Source organism: Myzus persicae, unplaced genomic scaffold, assembly GCF_001856785.1.
Source record: "Myzus persicae strain clone G006 unplaced genomic scaffold, MPER_G0061.0, whole genome shotgun sequence".
Lineage (NCBI taxonomy): Eukaryota > Metazoa > Arthropoda > Insecta > Hemiptera > Aphididae > Myzus > Myzus persicae.
The window spans coordinates 355,813-374,746 of record NW_019101761.1 but is presented as its reverse complement, the minus strand read 5'-3'; positions in this window follow the sequence as shown (position 1 = coordinate 374,746).

Below are 18,934 nucleotides of genomic sequence, written 5' to 3'. Positions count from 1 at the left end.
AACATCAAAACGTAAGTCAAAAGTCTCGAGACAGCCCAAAAAATAAACGACATAATCTTAAACATTGCCTCGTTAACAGTGATAGTAATATATAGTATGCGCAATATTTGTATTTAAAGAAGGGTGATAAAGCGTAAGTACTATTTCCAAATTTGACAACATTGAGTTATGCAGGATGATTCGCCAAGCATATACTCTAGTGCTCATTATTTTCTCTCCAATTACTTTATTCAAATTCTGATTTTTAGAATTTTTAAATTTACTCAAAGATAAAACATTAAAATTTCTTGAATATTTTTACTACCTGTTACACAATATTTTTGTAAAAAAAAATGCATGTCACTCTTAGAAAGTTTTTATTCTTTGGAATGACCAACATATACTTGCACAAGAGGAGGACGCCTCCAAGGCTTAGGCTTGAATAACTTATTCAATTGTTTCCTAAAATATTCATAAATCTTTTACAATTCAACAGTAATTCTTATTTTAGATTCTAAGAGGAGCGACGAATGTATAGATCTTATAATGATGTGTGTTTTTATACATATTTTTTTTTCTGTGTCAGCCATCACGGTTTCGGGCAGTAAAAATGCTTCAATTTTCTTCAACAGCTACTTTTCTGGTAGATAAGTGAATCTAGTTGGTACTTCGAGAAGTCAACATTTAAAATACCCAATAATTTTCAAAAGCAACAGGTAAAAAACAAAAACTTAAGGAAAAACGGGAATTTTTACGCAAAACTAGTTTTCGAAAAGATCGATTTTAATTTTTAGTGTAACTCTAAAAAAAAATTATAGTAGATACATAAAATTTTCTCTAAATATATTCGTGTCAGAATTTCTATAAACCGTAAATTTTTCAAAATATTTTGATTTGTGTTGACCTATTTAAAGGCATATTATGAAATTTTTGATTATTATTTGTTTATTTTTAAACTAAAGTCGATAAAAACATTTTCGCTTGGTCAAAAGTCTTGTAAATCTTGTAAATGTAATTCAAGGTTGCTTGTACGTTTTTTTAATTGGAATTTCAAAAAAAAAAGGTTGAGCGTAAAATCCACAATAATTTTTTATGAACGTTTAAACTTAGAATTTTGACAACGTTTGAAAATCACGAAAATTAACAAATTATTTTAGTTAAAAATTTTCTTTTTAAATCTAAGATTTAAAAATGTAAAACAAGATTTCTTACAAGTTTTTCTACATTTAAATTTCCATCGGAAAGTCAAATTAAATTTTAATGAGCGTAAATGATTTTGTAGTTAAAAATGTAAAAAGTTTCAATTTTCATAGCTAAGGATTGAAAATTTAAAACAAGGTTTCACTTCAGCAGTTTTTCCGTAACTAAAAAATCAAAAAATTTATGAATACAGTTATTTTTACAGACATTTTAAGTTTAAATTTGGTCAAAATTGCATAATATTAACACAAAGAATAACGTCAAATTTTGTTGTAATTCGGTTCCGAAACAGCCAAATTTTACATAGGTATATTTGATATTTTTCCAGCATCACTGATAATTCAAGAATAATATTAATTCGACTTACCGGCTACCATATTAATAGTAAGTAATAAAAATATAAAATATACTAAACTGATATAAATAAGTCTCCCCTCAGAATCGTTTTTCGCATACAATGATTTGGTATCATCGAATTCAAATGTTTATACCATCCATTACAGCGACCTCTTAGACACCTATAATGTACAGCAGAGACATACTTCTTAGACACTTACCCGCTTTTTTTATTTGGAAAAAATGATTTTGTTTTATTTTTATTCAACGTTCATATTTTTTTTGTATTAAGCATTATCGAAAATGATCTGAAAATTACAATGTTGGTGTTAATATTATGAAGGACTTCGATTTTATAAAAGAAAATTAGAACAAAAAAGTTTTTCCAAATATTTTGAATATTAAAATGGTACAGTAGTAGCTATTACTTTGCAGACTACATCGCAGCCACATCAGTACGCCGCTTTTCAGCTATGAGCAGGTAAAACCACATACTTACACCTCACAATGAACCAAGATCGGTTTAGAAACTTATCAATACTTCATATTGAAAAAGATCTTGAGATTCAAATTTATCGATACAATATTAATTAACAAATATAAGAGAAAAATGAAACTTGAGTAAAAAATTAATGTTTTTTTTTATAGTTTTAAGTGAAGTTATATTGGGAGTGTGTAGGCCAAGTCCTCACTGGTTACTTATGAAGTAATGAAGTAATAATGGGTAAGGGGATACAGCCCCCAATATTTTAGCTCTAGTTCAGCCACTAAATTGACAGCATATACACTTTAAAATTTTAATTTCATATTCAGTGGCGGAATATTATTAGTAGTTTTGTGTTTATAATAATCAAATTCTAGTTGTTTTTGATTTTAAATATGGCTAAGGACTTCTGGTATACTTAAAAACTTCAAAATATGTATGCGCTTATACATTTAAAATACAAAATATATATATTTAAAATATTTTCCAAAAAATATAATGTACATGGTAAAACAATTTGGACCTAACTTATATAGTGAATAAGACTCGTTAGTAAGACCCCATATATTAATATGAAAAAAAAAATTAAATAATCAATAAAAATATGAAAAACAGAATTTTATGTTATGAAACATTTAACATGTTTATACTTCACTCACATTTTGTTTTACGAAATTTCTTGAGAAATATGAAAAATCTAGATGTCCTCAGCCCCGGGCAAAAGTATTTCAAGTTCATATGAGCGGCGAAGTGAACCAACATTAAAAAAATTTAAATGAATAAAAAATTGTGAAAAATAAAAATTTAATTAAATTAAATTTTTTGTTTTTCAACGATTTGAAATAATTTAAGACAAATATTTACAAAAACATTAATAGTTAATTATCAGTATTTTAAGTTCAATGGATCAAACAGGATATAAGTACAAGATTACGTTTACGAATAGTGATTAGGTGTAGGTACTTAGTGGTGGTGGTATACTTTAGAATCGGAATTTTTAATGAATATATATAATAGTCATTAGGCCAATCGATGCGTTAATATTACCAAACTTGACTGTAGAAACTGAAAATGTATTCTTTTGTATTAATACATATATCTACGTTGAAGTATAATAGTTACCTAGGTTACTTTATATCAATTTAAAGGAAAATATTTTTAAAAAAAAATTAAAATAATTTAAATACATAATTTCCAAGATATTATAATGTAAATAATATAATACATACAAAAAAATATATATCAGACTGTGTATTGGAATAATTTGTTATATCTATTTTATTTGATAATATTGTTATTTTTCATTATTTTTCATTATTATTATTATTATTATTGAATAAAAGTATCATTGTCAAGTATCAGGTTTCATATCAATATAATTATTTTTATCGTTAATAGAAAAAAACATGTTTACAAAGTATACAATACGCGTATACATTGCAAAACCATAATTTATAGTTTAATAACGACAAGAAAAGTATAAGGATTTATTAATAAACTTAAAACCATATATCATATTATTATTATATTATTAATTTTTTAGTATGTATTATTTTATTTAAATCTATTATTTTTTTCCGTTTGACTTAACTGCCTACCGCAGTAGATTAATATTAAAAGACAAGCAAAAAAAGTTTGAGCGATCGCCGCTATAGTTTTTCAATCCTTTCGGTCATTTAGCAATTATGGTCGTAGCTAAAAAGTTTGAATTACACATACCTATTTCAGTGACCTTTTTACGCTGGACTTGGCCCCGCAATAAATATTTGTTTTAATCTTTGAAATTTAGTAACATACCGTGGTAATAAACTCATAACACGTTTATTTCTTAAGATACAAATCTCAGTTTATAATCTGCATTTATAAACGTAAAAATTATTAAAATTATATAAATCATTAGACATATTTTTTTTATTCATTACTAACTGAACAACATCTTGAATAAAATATTACCATCACATGTATTGGTTTATTTTGAAGTAGGTACTAAATATATTCTTTTAAATATTTTACGAATAAAATACAAAGTAAATAAGAGTACATATTTCGTATTTTTATATTTGCTTATTCACAGACATAAATTGACAATAATCATTATTTTTTGGAAAGATGTTAATTGTGCTATAAATCGTAGTAGAGAATGTCAATAAAATAATTATGGGTAAACTATTTATGATATCGACAAATCTGTTTAGTTACTTGATTCTTACACTAGCGATTAAACTCCAAATCACTATAGATATCTCACTATAGTGACTATTTGCAAGCTGTTATAGAATTTCAGAACATTTCTTTTTTATTGATTCAATTTTTAAAAACGAACATTAAATAAAAAACTTTTTCCCAGTATCATTTCGTGTTTTTTATATTTTGGAAAACATTACAACATAAATATTTACGTTTTTTTTTTTTTTTATTGCATAAGAGTCCTTTCCTTGCGCACTACAGCACCCAATACCTTTATTATTATTATATTAGGGAATAGAAAACAAATCGTTTAATTCGTGAAACAATTAAAATTAACCTGTGTACACTCACAGAGCGGTAATCACAATAGGTGCACTTAGGTCCAGTTGCTATATGATATTATTATCCTCCGTTTATATCCTCGGCCATAAAACCCTCCACAATCCTGAATTGAGCGACTGCGTAGGCAGAGGAGTAGAAATTCTACATTCAGCTACATATGGGAGTTTCCCTAGTGCGTCCCAACAAAATTAAAGGTTACATTTGCAGAACGTAGCCTGAATGCGTCTCTATTCATTTAGAGCAGCGTTTCTCTCAACCTTTTTTCATTTACGTACCCTTCGACCTCTCACCACTGCTCTACGTTCCCTCAAATGTCAATTTATCGCCGTTGAGTCATTTCAGTTTTTTTTCAAAGCGTGCAAACTTTTAGGCAGGCCAATTTTCACATTTCACCAGACTATTAAAAAAAAAATATATTATATATATAAATGTAGGTGACCTATATGCAAACCTATGTAAATATTCTTTCCTTCCCTTTAATAATTCTAATTGAAATTCATAACGACTAGTGCAACTTTTAAATAGTTATAGCAATTTAAGTAATTATAAAAGCGTATAAGCAATTAAAGCAAACAGCTAAAGCCATTTCACTATTATTTAAAAAAAGCCAATGAGGCATAATCAATAAACCTGATAAACCGAAAATATACAAAAATTTGAAAAAAAATATAAATTTTATTTATATTACCAGTATATTATGAAATCATAATGTATACGTTAATTATAACGGCGCATTGGAGTATTAATGGCCGGCCAATTGTTAACATTTTTTAAGTTAGTGGTGCCGTTGCACACCCTTCTCTCCCCCTCCCCCCCCCAAAAAAAAAAATTAGTAGTTAAATGACGCCCCTGATTTATTGTATATTCACATACAACACAAATAAGATATNTTAAAAAAAAATATATTATATATATAAATGTAGGTGACCTATATGCAAACCTATGTAAATATTCTTTCCTTCCCTTTTATAATTCTAATTGAAATTCATAACGACTAGTGCAACTTTTAAATAGTTATAGCAATTTAAGTAATTAAAAGCGTATAAGCAATTAAAGCAAACAGCTAAAGCCATTTCACTATTATTTGAAAAAAGCCAATGAGGCATAATCAATAAACCTGATAAACCAAAAATATACAAAAATTTGAAAAAAAATATAAATTTTATTTATATTACCAGTCCCTCTCCACCGATACAGTACTCGTGAACTGCAGCAGAACATTAAATGCTTTGTATGAAAGCTCAAGATACTCTTCTTCTACGTCTGCCCAAAAATTGATGAGAGATTTTTTTTCAAATATTACCTCAAGTGAAGAATTCGTCTTCGGTTGCATAAGTTTTTCTTTTTCTCGTGCTAATAAGACTGCAGATTCGAAATAATATTGAACAACGTTACGTAAGCCGATTAGATAAAATCCAGTGTCCTGTGTCACATTATTAAATATTTCACAAATTACAAACCATTTAAAATACACCAATTTAAATTGTTTCCGCTACTACACTTTTTTTTTCATGTACCCCCATATACCTTCTTACGTGCCCCCGGGGGTACGCGTTCCACAGGTTGAGAAACGCTGATTTAGAGTTACCCAGCCCCACCACGAGGGGGGGGGGGACTGGATTACACCGCAAAAATATTTGGATGTTGTTATTTATTTAGATTCACGTCCACTTTTAGAAGTTTGGGAGAGTGAATTAATTTTTCACTATGATTTCAACCTGTGAACTTAGCTATAGGACATGTAACCAAATCTTTTTTGGACAAGTAATATTTCGGAAAATACTAAGCGACACTTATGAAATTATCCAATGGTGTTCAATCAGTGGAGGTATAATAATACGTTCGCCTTTTTTCTTTCGATTTCATTATTATTTATGTTATTATTAAGTAGAGTAGTTATTAGCTCACTTTAATAGACATTACCTGTACGTTATATAATAATAGCGTTCGATAAAATATTATAATATTACGACAGCAACAATTTTTAATTTTTCTGTCATACTTATAAGTGCCTATTCGGAGAAGGGGTTATCTAAATTAAAGACGACACGTCAAACATTTTATTACTATTGTGTACCATTATTGCAGCGGTTTTGTGTCGTTAAGAGTCTTATATTACCCGCATGCATTTGATACATTTTTTCCATAAAAATTTCTTAAGATCCGATTAACCGCGATATGTCTGCATAAGTCGTTGGAAAATTATTTGCATACCTGAAAACGTGCGTAATATATAATATAAATCATACTGATAGGTACCTATTCAAAGTGATCACAATTTGTATATAATTATCACACATTATATTATAATAACGAGGCTTGGCCATTATTCACTGTACATACTATAAGTATAAAAAATATGATTATTACGTAGCGTCCGATCGCAGAACAAGCGTGCAGTTGAAGTCGTTTGTTCGTACGACGGTCGAATGCAGTCGCATTATCTGTGCAAATCTTGATTGAGTATCTCTTTATGATGTGACGAGACGTGTCTTTTTAATGCGATCACTGAGAGTGCGCAAACGCCGGGAACCTATAAAATTTACCTATATACGGTATTTGCACGAAAGAAATAATATTATGTGGACGGATTGTGTGCGGAAGGCGAGTCCTTTATAATACACAGAGTGATTCGACGAGCAGGGTCATTCTCTCTCCCCCCTCCACCCACATTTGCTGCTGCTTTCCACAATAACGCAGCCATTCAAAATCTGATTTTTTCTCATAGTTTAAATTCTTGAGATTTTCACCTCTACACATGCAGAGCTGAGATGCAAACTTCTGTTTTTCAAATGATCACCTCCCTTTTCTAGCGTAAATTATTTAGCAGATCATTTTTATGAGAACGTCGACGTATCTAAATCAAAATGTAAACTAGTTGTGTTTGAGTTATTTAACGCTGTAAGCTATAAGGATAATTATTTTTAGGTCGATGATGATGGGTCTGAAAGAAATGGCGGCTTATGGTAATTTGAACATTTTGGTAATTACTATATGTGACCATATCAATAATTATAATTTATAAGGATCTTTCAAGTATAATATAATTAAATATTATTGTTCAGTTATTTCGCCTATTTCATATTTTTAAGGAAATTATTACAAACAATTAAATGACTTAAAATCTACTCGTTTAAATTATGAATATGCTGCTTGCTTAGGTAAGTACATCAACATTAAAAAAAAATTAACTTCTTATCTATTAAAATTAAAAAAGGGGGCTGTCGTTTGAAAAACAGAAATTTGGATGGGCACAGGAAATTATCCTATTACAAGTAGTAAGTAGTTGGTATAAAAAATATCGAGATTTTGAAATATGGTCTTAAGGAAAATATAATTTTAAGATTTCAAAGTTTATAAAAAATTCGAACAAATAATTTATCATCACAATCAAATCAAAAAAAAAAAAAAGATCGTACACGATCGGCGAATCGCCTTGTATAGGTATATACCTACTACATGGTGATTTCTAACGGAAATATCGATTGGCTCGAAAAAAACTGACGTGAAAAACAAAAACAAAAAAAAAAACGACTCGCGAAACCATAACCGCGTTATACATCGTTATTATTGGCACCGCCAACAATAAATCGACGCATTCGCGATCCACGTCCGCTATGATACGTCTTCGCCGTGAGAAGTTCGCCGCCTGCACCGCTCGCATATATAGTGCAGCGCAGGACTCGTGTGTGTATAGGTACTTTGGTCACGGGCGGTCGGCTGCAGCCGCCGTGATGTAACAAGTACCCACACACGCTCACCCACACACCCACACGCGTGAGCGCATAAAGTCACACAGGTACGTGTGTGTGTGTATGTGTGTGTGTGGGAATGTTGCGGTTGTGCAGCAGGTAGGCACTTGTTTTCGGCAAAGTGTGTGTGTGTGTGTGTGTGTGTGTGTGTGTGTGTGTGTGTGTTAGCATGTAACACGATAAGTTCAGGAAGTACGGGTGGCTTGGTCTACGTGGACCCCTCTCCCTCCCCACCTCACCCCCATCGCGGCACCCTTTCGCCACCACCGCCGCCGAATGCACGACCGTGTTCACACACACACACACACACACACGCACACACACACACACACACGCACACACACACACACACACACACACACGCACACGCACACACGGAGCACCTATAACCGGTAGCCGTGCCCGCGCGGAGGATCGTACACGCGGTATACGCCAACCGGCCGTGGCCTCCGATTGAATTACATTACGTGTGCGCTTATTTTTTTTCAACTACTCGTTTCCCCGCCACCCACCGACTGACGACGACCAGGCCGACCGCACATAATATTGTATACACATAGGTATAGATAAGTAGGTAGGTCGTACATGGTGGTTGGCATAGGTACCTCGTATGTACACTGTCGTTCCATCGCCGCGGCCGTTGAAGTCACCGTCGAGGGCTCCTCGTGCGCCGTGACTACCCGGTATTTCGAGACACGCGGAAAACGCTTGAGAAAAAATCGCCAACGATCTGTACGGAAACAAATTTCGAAATGTTAAGGCTACATCAAGACTTGTTTCGACAACAATATTATTGAAGTCAACATACTATATATTAATTGTGGAAATATCGTATACACAGTCGACGTCTCGGCACATCGAAGGTTTTAGTACGGTTTGCGTTCTTCGCCGAGTGACGAGGCAGGTTTTTTAATGTCACATGTGTGACGATTTCGAACGACGATTGGTGTCATGCCATACATTTTGTATCACACAGATGCAGGTCGTAAGCGATTGTTTACACCAGCGGTTCCCAACCTTTTTAGCTGTGCGGACCACCAATTTTATAAAAAAAATCTTTGAGGCCCACAAATAGCTCACCTATATATATATACGAATGCAGAAACGTATATATAATATATATATATGTATATACAACCGTCAGTTGTTAGAACTAAAAAGAATTACAAAATCAATTGTTTATCATGAAAAACACTTTATTAAACTTAATCACAAGTTGAACGATTTAATGTGATTTTTGACATTACTTTTCCTTCATGAGAGAATCAATATCTCGATGAAAACTGGATAGTTTAAGAATTAAATCACTTCCGACATTCAGTTTATTCCTATATTTAGCGTTAATTTGACACTACAGAGTGTAGATAATATTGATAAATTTTATTATGACCAGAAATATTATCGGGCATGTACTAAAAATATATAATATCAAATATTATGCATTTATGTGGTTCACAGACCAATACCACTCTGCTCGAGGCCCACAAGCTGCCCATAGGTTGGGAATCGCTGATTTATACAATGGGTTATGTGATGGGTTCACGGCCCGCTTAGGTACCACTCATTATTTGAAAATAATATTCCTCTTCTGATTATTACAATATAATCCTGCTACTCTACAGGAAATTTCAATATTCTGGACACGACATTTATTTTTATTGATTTGCATCTCCCGTCATTTTTCGATTCCAGCTGCACAACTAAACTCGACCGTGATTATGGTAATCCCTGCGGCGGCGGCCACCTCTCGAGCATTATGACGCTACCTACGATTTCCAGCAGCAGTCCAATAACATATATTATCCTTCGGCCGCGGCCGACTATCGCGGTACCCTTTATCCGGATGATACGCCGAACACTGGTCGTGTGACATCACGCTGTGCAGTGATGGTGCAGATCGAATCCCTGAATGCACGTAAGGAATATAATGTGGCAGTATACGCGTACTCCGCCGGCCATGACATTATATACATTATTGTGTACGGGCAGCTAATACACCGACGCGACGCTCAAAGAGACGACCCGAAACGATTGTGAAACGCTCATAACGGAGACGATAAACGTGTAAAATATTATTATCTCATCTGTATATTTTTTTATGTTCACTTGGGAGGGTGCGGCGAGCAGTACATTAGCTGCAACCCACGTGATATCGTATTCGCATGATATAATATACTCGCGCCGGATTTCGAACCGAATTAACGAGACGTCGGCGGCGTTAAGTAGTGGCGCAGTGGGTGCTCGCGTGAATTTATGATTATTATTAAAATAATATATATCAATGTATTATACTGTTACCCGCCTATTATTGTTATAACGTTCTTAAAAGGAGGGCAGCTGATGTCGCGTGTGCTACCGTCGCCACCGCCGCCGCCGCGACAGACGCCGTATCAACCCATATAATATAGTCGTCTTCGGCGGCGGCGGCGAAAATAATAATAATACATAATAATGTATAATGTCGAAGACGTCACTGCAGTCGTCCAGGTGAACCGGAGCGGCATTTTTCGACGTTCCAGAAAAATCGGTATAATCACAGCGGTCGATCCGCGTACAATACAATACAATGCCAAGTACAAATAATAATAATAATAATAATAATAATAATAACATAAAACGTACAATAATCTGCTCTCGAAACGAATAACAATAATATAATGCAGGTACTTGCCTACCTCATACACACACACATATATATAAATAGGTGTGTAACGAGCGGCGGACGGGGACGTGTCGAGCAGCAGAAAATCAAACAATAATAATAAATCGTAGTACGTACAACCGTGATATTACTGTCCTTGTTATACCGCTCGACGAGTGTTTTCCCGGTGACCGCGGTAACCGCCTCACACAATACACATTTAGGTACGATGATAATATATTATTGATATTATATGGGTAGGCGTATTCATAGCGTATACCTATTATACGGTTTGACTTTCTCCGTTCCTATCCCAGAGCTGGGGAATAATTAGCGACCGAGTAGGAGGCATAGGAGAACCTATCGCATATGATTTATATTTTCCAGGGCGATACGCAATGAGCTGGTCGGATCCCAATGCTTTTCCTTTTAACGAGATGAATTTATTCAAATTTTGATTTTTCAAATTTTTAAGTTGATATTTACTGGTACTTACCCTATGAACATAATTTTAAGTATATACCTATACTCAATGACCATATTTTCAAATACTTAGAGTTTTGTATAGGTACCACTCAAGGAGTGTCCTGTGAGGCGATACCAAGTCGTTTTATCCAAACGAAAGTCACAATTTTTTTTCTTATACGTGGAGTTTCTAAGATAACTTTTTAAATGTCGATGTGTCTAGTTTAAAATCCGAAAGAGTAGTTTTTGAGTTCTATAACTTTCTGTCAAGGCTTAAAGGCCCAATAACCTTAAGATTTGAAAATTGTATAATAATTAATATTAATCTATCAACGTTTTATAATTCGTAAAAATCGCCCTATTATAATGCATACTAAGTCCAATATTAAAAAAATTGCATATCAATAGGACAATCTTTTAAATATGGTATTTAGAAATCCAAATAATTAAGTATGATAAGGATTACTTATTGAGTAATATGGTGTTGTATAAGTAGGTATGGAGGTATTTCTATACACATAGATATTTATTTAAAAATGCTAAATATGAAGCTATTTAAATCAATTCAATAGTATAAAGGATAAACGCGGGTATAAGCATGCCTGGTGAATCACACTGTATATGTGTGTGTGTGTGTGTGTGTGTGTGTGTGTGTGTGTGTGTGTGTGTGTGTGTGTGTGTGTGTGTGTGAGTGTGTGTACAAGAGGCGAGTAAAATACCTATAATCGGCTATCGTCGTCGTTTATATAATATATATTATAATATCATATTGTACATACGTATGTGTTATATTATATTGTACTGCCGTATAGTACCTATACATGTTATTTTCCTTTTATTCAGCCCAAAAATGATGTCTTTTGTGCCCAGGAATCGCGGTAATATTATAATCGTATTGTGTGCGGTCTCGGGGGGGTAGTGGCGGACTGCGGTGTACATCCCTTTGGTATTCGGTAGGTGCCTATGTACAATATATATTACAATATATATGGGTAGGTACCAACTACTGAACGCTATACAAATATATAATATAATAATATAATATACACGACACACTCTCGGGACGGACTATTAAACACGCGTATTTGGGGCTGAAATCAAGTCGTCGTCGTCGTCGTCGTCGCCGCGCATTATCCGCTCTAAACGTCGCCCCGTCAACAAGTGGCACTCGTCGACGCCGTCAATAACAAACGCCTCCTTCGCCTTTATTATCCTCGTGGCGTCCCGCACCGACCGCGCCTCTTGAACACAACATAATGTCATTATTGTATATGATATTATACGCGTTATACGTATAATATAGTGTATCGTCGTCGATGAAACCGCTTTTGTCCGATTCGGTCGACGTCGAAACGCGAGCGTATTCAGTGTATTAAAATGAGCATAATATTATACCCTTTGTACGATATTATTATTATTATTATTAGAATGCTATCGATACTGCAGCCGTGCAGACGTTACATATAGGTACACTGCAGTAAACCTCTGGGTATTTGTTAGGTATCTACACCGGTAGTTCGCCAATATTGAGCTCAAAATGGTACTTTTCATATTTCATTATCGCGTGGTATAGATTATTTTTAGTTGCCTTCATAGACCAATATTGTATCGAAGGCTCCAATGCGATGCAAACAAACAACTCAATTTTTCTTTGAATTTTCGAGCAATAGAAAAAATTGTCGAAGAGAAAAATGTTATTTATTGGAATCATTTTATTTATACCTTTCATCTATAATATATTATACATAGTTATTTTATCACACGGAACATAAAAAGAACCTTTAAATTACCATTCCCATTAATCCTTAAAAATAATTAAAAATTATCAACTCACTGGAGTGTTCAGAGTTGTCTGGTTATTGCTCAAATATCTTATAATATGCTACTTAAAAGTTAAATTATGTAATTATTACGTAAGAATTGAAAACCGAAGTATAATAATACTCAGAATATTATTTTATAATATTTAAGCAAAAAAATTAAAAATCAGACTAGGTAACAAGACATATGTTGATTTATATATTTCTTGTACCTTGTATAGTCCGTTTAAAAACAAACATCATTTTTGCTAATAATTAAGTTATTGAAGGATACTGGAGTTGTAGTAGGTTAACGTTTGTTGCACCCATTTATGTATAATTTTTTTCTTTGTCGTACCTATTGCTGAAAAAAATGACATTATCTGGTTGTTGCATATTGAACCTTTCAATAGCGTTCGATAATTTTTGATAGTTAAAAACAAATCCTCACACCAGGAAAAAAATCCACTGTATCATTATACTGGAGATTGACACCCATACGTCAGATTTAATAAAATATAAATTATTTATAAGAATGATTTTATAAATTATTTATTAGAAATACAATTAATTTTGTATATTATGTTAAAAATTATTATTTCATTAAAATTGTCTTATATTCTAAAAATATAAAATGACTATACATACTCGTAATATGTATTATTTATAAAAAAAAACGTAAACCCCGATACCGGGGACTATAATAATAATTGTATAAATGTGATGGAATTGGTACATATTATTATGTGATAGACGATAGTATTACCCCATCAGTCACGATATCGAGGGTTATATAATAATAGTTGTACATCAATTAAAATAAAATGTGATCATAATAGTCAGATAGTCACCTAGTCATCACAGCGCTTTCTTCACTGATTGCTTTTAGGAAGTCGTCAACATTTGTTTCATTATTTTGGATAATCGATGATGATTTATTACGTTTATTTTGAACATGCTGTTAGAAATGCCCAAAGCTTAATCATCGGGGATTTTTTTTCCGCAATTCGTAATTTTTAGGGATCATAGCAGACCAATTGGGTTCGGTTATTTTCAGGGGACCTTTTCCGATGGACAAAAGTCGTGTTTGGCAATTTAAATATGTATTTTACAGCGTGTAAAAATAATTTTTATTTTATTCAGTAAAACTTTAAATTAGCAGGTAATTTACATAGATAAAAAAAATAGATACTGTATACGTAGACAGGAATTTAAATGGTTGGAGGGGGGCTATCATAATAGTTACATATTATAGGTATACTAAATATACTGATATGCACTCCACGTTGTAAGGGAGGGGGGATTGCACCTATACCCCCTGGCTCTGATAATATGAACACTTAGGTATTATAGATATAAAATAAAAATAAATGACAATTATACATATAAATAAATGTATCTATCTTATAACTATAGTGTCCGCATCATCGTGTTACCCCATAGTGTAGGCCATTGTACAACACAACTAACCGATTAGGCGGATAAAAAGCTGCAAAAATAAAAACTTGATTTTGTGTGTCTTGTAGTTAGGTATCACTTAATTTCATACGACGTGCATATTATGTTGGCTATAGAATATTGGCTCCAAATCAGCAAGAATCACATATGGCGAGATGAGGATTTAATATTGTAAATGTGAGAATTTTTTTTGTTTTCAAAAAAAAAAAAATATTTAACCTGCAGTAACTAATTGATAAATAATAATATAGGATGAGTTTTTAATTTTCAATTATTTCATATAATTATTATATTCTTCTGGGATAAAATGAAATACATAAAATCGATTTGGTTGAAAACTATAGTGTCGCACGCGTAGCTATAGTTACATACAAACTATGACGTTAGGCCGCGGTTTTTTGTTTTTTGTACCGATTATAATATTATTGAGAACCTCACTGGAATTCTACGGGCTTAAGTATAAAATATATAACTCAATTGTTTAATCGCTACTGTAGGTTTTTTCATGAACATTTTATTTTAAAATTTAAAAAAAAAAACATAAACTAAGGTAATACAATACTGTTTTGTGTCGAGGTGAGCCATGCGAAATAAGTGGTTAGGGTTAGTGCGTCTGCAACCGGTCTACTTTTTGTGCAATGACTTTTCAGAGACAATTATTATTTATTACTACATAATATACATGGTACATTTTTTTCCGGCCGGTGGTTTTTGTGTGTCGGCATTTTGGACGCGATAAGTCACTTACTTGATAATTTAATGGTTTGATTGTCGCTTGTCGACGACTACTATAGGTATATGTAGCTTTAATCAAATGAATGATGGTGCATTATCGTTAAAATAAAGTCAATAAAGATCGATCATAGTTAAAATTGATGTTTACTTACTGCAGACACATAATATTATAGATAGCGTGTATCAACTATCATCGTGATTCATCATTAGAGTTTGTTCTACTTTTGGTTCGATGACTTTTCGGAGACAAACTATATATATTGTTGCGCGTCCCACATAACAATATATTTGTTTTCCACACCATTATTTTTATTTATTTATTAAATAAGTTTTTTTAATTTTTTTTTACAGGTTGGTATTGCATTTCTGCCTCGAGATTTTTGGCGCAACAGTCACCTATATTTCATAATTTAATGATTTGATTGTCACCACTAGCTGCTACGTATAAGTGATCAATCGAATGATAGTTCATTGTCGTTTTAAAAAAGCAAACAAAGATCAATAATAGTTCAATTACTGATTTATTTACTATTACTGGCACATAACATCATACAGTGTGTATCAACTATACCATTGTCATGAATGAATCACTAAAGTTGCAGTTATTTGTATGCATTTCCAATGTGAAAACGCCAATGCTTCGTGATACACTTTACAATAATGCAACAAATATAGGTATAGGTACTTCAAATCTCCGTTGTCGCCTGAAAATACCATCTTCCATTGACAATTTATTCTGTGCTGTGCCCATACCTATAGCACCTGTGACGACAAACTTAAAAAGCATTACGCAAACATATTATATTACATATATGCACGTTATAAAGTAATTAAAAAAATTGTTCGTTCCCCGAGTTGAGGTCTTACATAATAAGTGTATTTCACATTTACACGATGGAAATGTACCAAAGCAAAAAAGTTGAAAGTTTTTTACATCACAAAATTATAATGTATATTATATAATCATATTATTCGTTACGAGCATATTTTTTTAACATCGTCAACATTTAAGTGACTGCAAAAATACTGCCACCAAAAAACCTAAAAAAAAGTCCTCCAAGGACCAGTAGAAATATTTGAAAATAAAATAAAAAACTTTTTTAATTTACTGTGTATACGATCTAAGTATACTGAAAACTATGAAGAAGGATCGTCGATCAGTCCTAATGGAAATTTTTAAACATTTATAGTAGGTAGATATGAAATAAGTAGGTGGGTACTTAAAAAGTTTTAGTCTGTACTTTGCAGCTGTCAAAAATGTGTACACGTTCGAATAACGGATGTGAAAACATCATGTTAGTAAATTATGAACAATTACGTAATATTATTTAGATGATAGAACTTTTCGCTATACATGTATTTATAGTAATATTGTATTATAAATACGTAATTTCAATTTTTTTTTCACCAATTATTTCAGACAGAATATCGCTCATATCAATCTCACGAAATAATTTATCATCGATGCATTAACGCTGCATGTGTACATAATTTATTATATCATATCTATACGCAGCACATTTGTGCGTTCTGCGTGAAACTAAATAAAAAATGAATTACCAATAGAAAAGTTTTTTTTTTTTACCATCTACCGTAGAAATACAATGACAAACATTTATAGAAGATAAATGATCATCCGAGTCGCATATATATATATATATATGATATAATTGTTTAAATTTATTATTATATTTACGCGATTGTCCCAAATAAATAGAATAAAAATGATAGGGGAACCGCCATTAACGTCCGGAAACCATAACTTTTCCGCCATTTGTATTGTTACGGGTCAGTAAGTACAATCAAGTTTTGTTTGTTCAGCGGTTTCCAAAGACGATTTTTCTTTGGTCTACATAAAAAAAAAAAACCACTATGTAGAAAAATCACCGCACCGTGAACGAAACCGTATAAAATAAATCTTCCCAATTTGTACACAGCTTTTTTCACTATATGAAATTTTATTAATCGTGACCGAAGCAGTTTCTGTGCGTTCTATTATATAATATAAAAACATGAGTAATAATAATTTATCTGTTATTTTTTCCATCCCTAGCCAAAATAATGTCTATAGTATAATAACGAACGATAATGGTTGTAAAATGTATCTCCACATGAGCATCACTGCAGATGTGATTGCCTTCGCAAAGGAAATGGCTTTCAAAAAATAAATAATAACATACATTTATTTATATATTAACGGTCTTGATGTCCAACAAAACAGAATGCAACACAATTGTATCCTCCACGAATACCCAACTATAAAGATCATTCCTTAATATTTTCATTATTAATTAGTTCATTAAATCTAGGATACACCACGGGTTTTCAAAAAAAAAAAAAATGTGCAAGAATCTTGCAGAATTGGTTTTTTTTTTGGTCTTGGACTTGTAGCAAGTCTCGCGAGACTACATATGACCTGCAAGACCAATTTTGATCACAACTACATTTTATAAAATTTTGACGCAAAACCCTTCACTTCATTCAAGACAACTATGTGTTTAATTTGCTTAGTTAATTTCTGTACATCAAATTATGAATACCAATGTTAAATATTAAAATACTACATTTTTATATTTTTTTATTTGCACCAATTAAATGATTTATTAACGACGATAAAGTCAATACTGAGAGTACTCAGTACAATAATAGTTATCGTATAATAATATTAATAATAACAAGAGCAGTATCATGCTGTATATCATACGACATGACTAAAATTGCACCTCCATAAAGCTTATAAAATATATATATATATATTAACCTAGATAAAAAGTTGTATACATTTCGAGTATATTTTGTGTATTGCATTAACATGTATGGTAGGTAAGGGGGAAAAAATCTGGGTAAAAAACTAACTCGAACACATATTTTTCTGGTTAAATTTTTACCCGAGTGACTTATTAACCAGTTAGATTTTCCAACAAGCGCATATTTTCATGTCTACGATATTTTTCAAGCCCAAAAGAAGGCCTAAATGGTCTGTTGTCTAACCGAAAACAAGTAATAGTATGTATATAGATTGTATTCACAAACTTCCTTTACTACTTTTACTAATTAAAAATATTCATACCGTGTACAAGCATTTTACAATTTATACGTAGGTACCTACCTACTCTTAAATTGTTTTTTTGTTCTTCTAAAATGTACAAACACATTTTTAGAATTAGGCCTTAAAAATAATTAACTCACGGACATTAATATTACCTAATTTAAATAAATTATCTTGTGTACCTATATAGATTGTACAATCTGATTGTCTGAACATTGAACCATCTAATAGAAAAATTATTATAATATAACTTAGGTTTAGGTACCACTCTATACCAATTTTTTTTTTTTTTTTTAATCAATCAGTATGTGATATCTCATTGCTTTGGATTATTAATAATTATTTTGCTTATTAATGGCCCAGAAAAAATAGAAAAGTATTTTATAAACGATTATGATCGTTGATGGATATCAATGCCATTGCGTAGGTATATTTTTTGACGAAAATTCATTTTCATAAACCCATTTTTGTTGATAATATTATTTTATTTGGAAATATCAATACGAT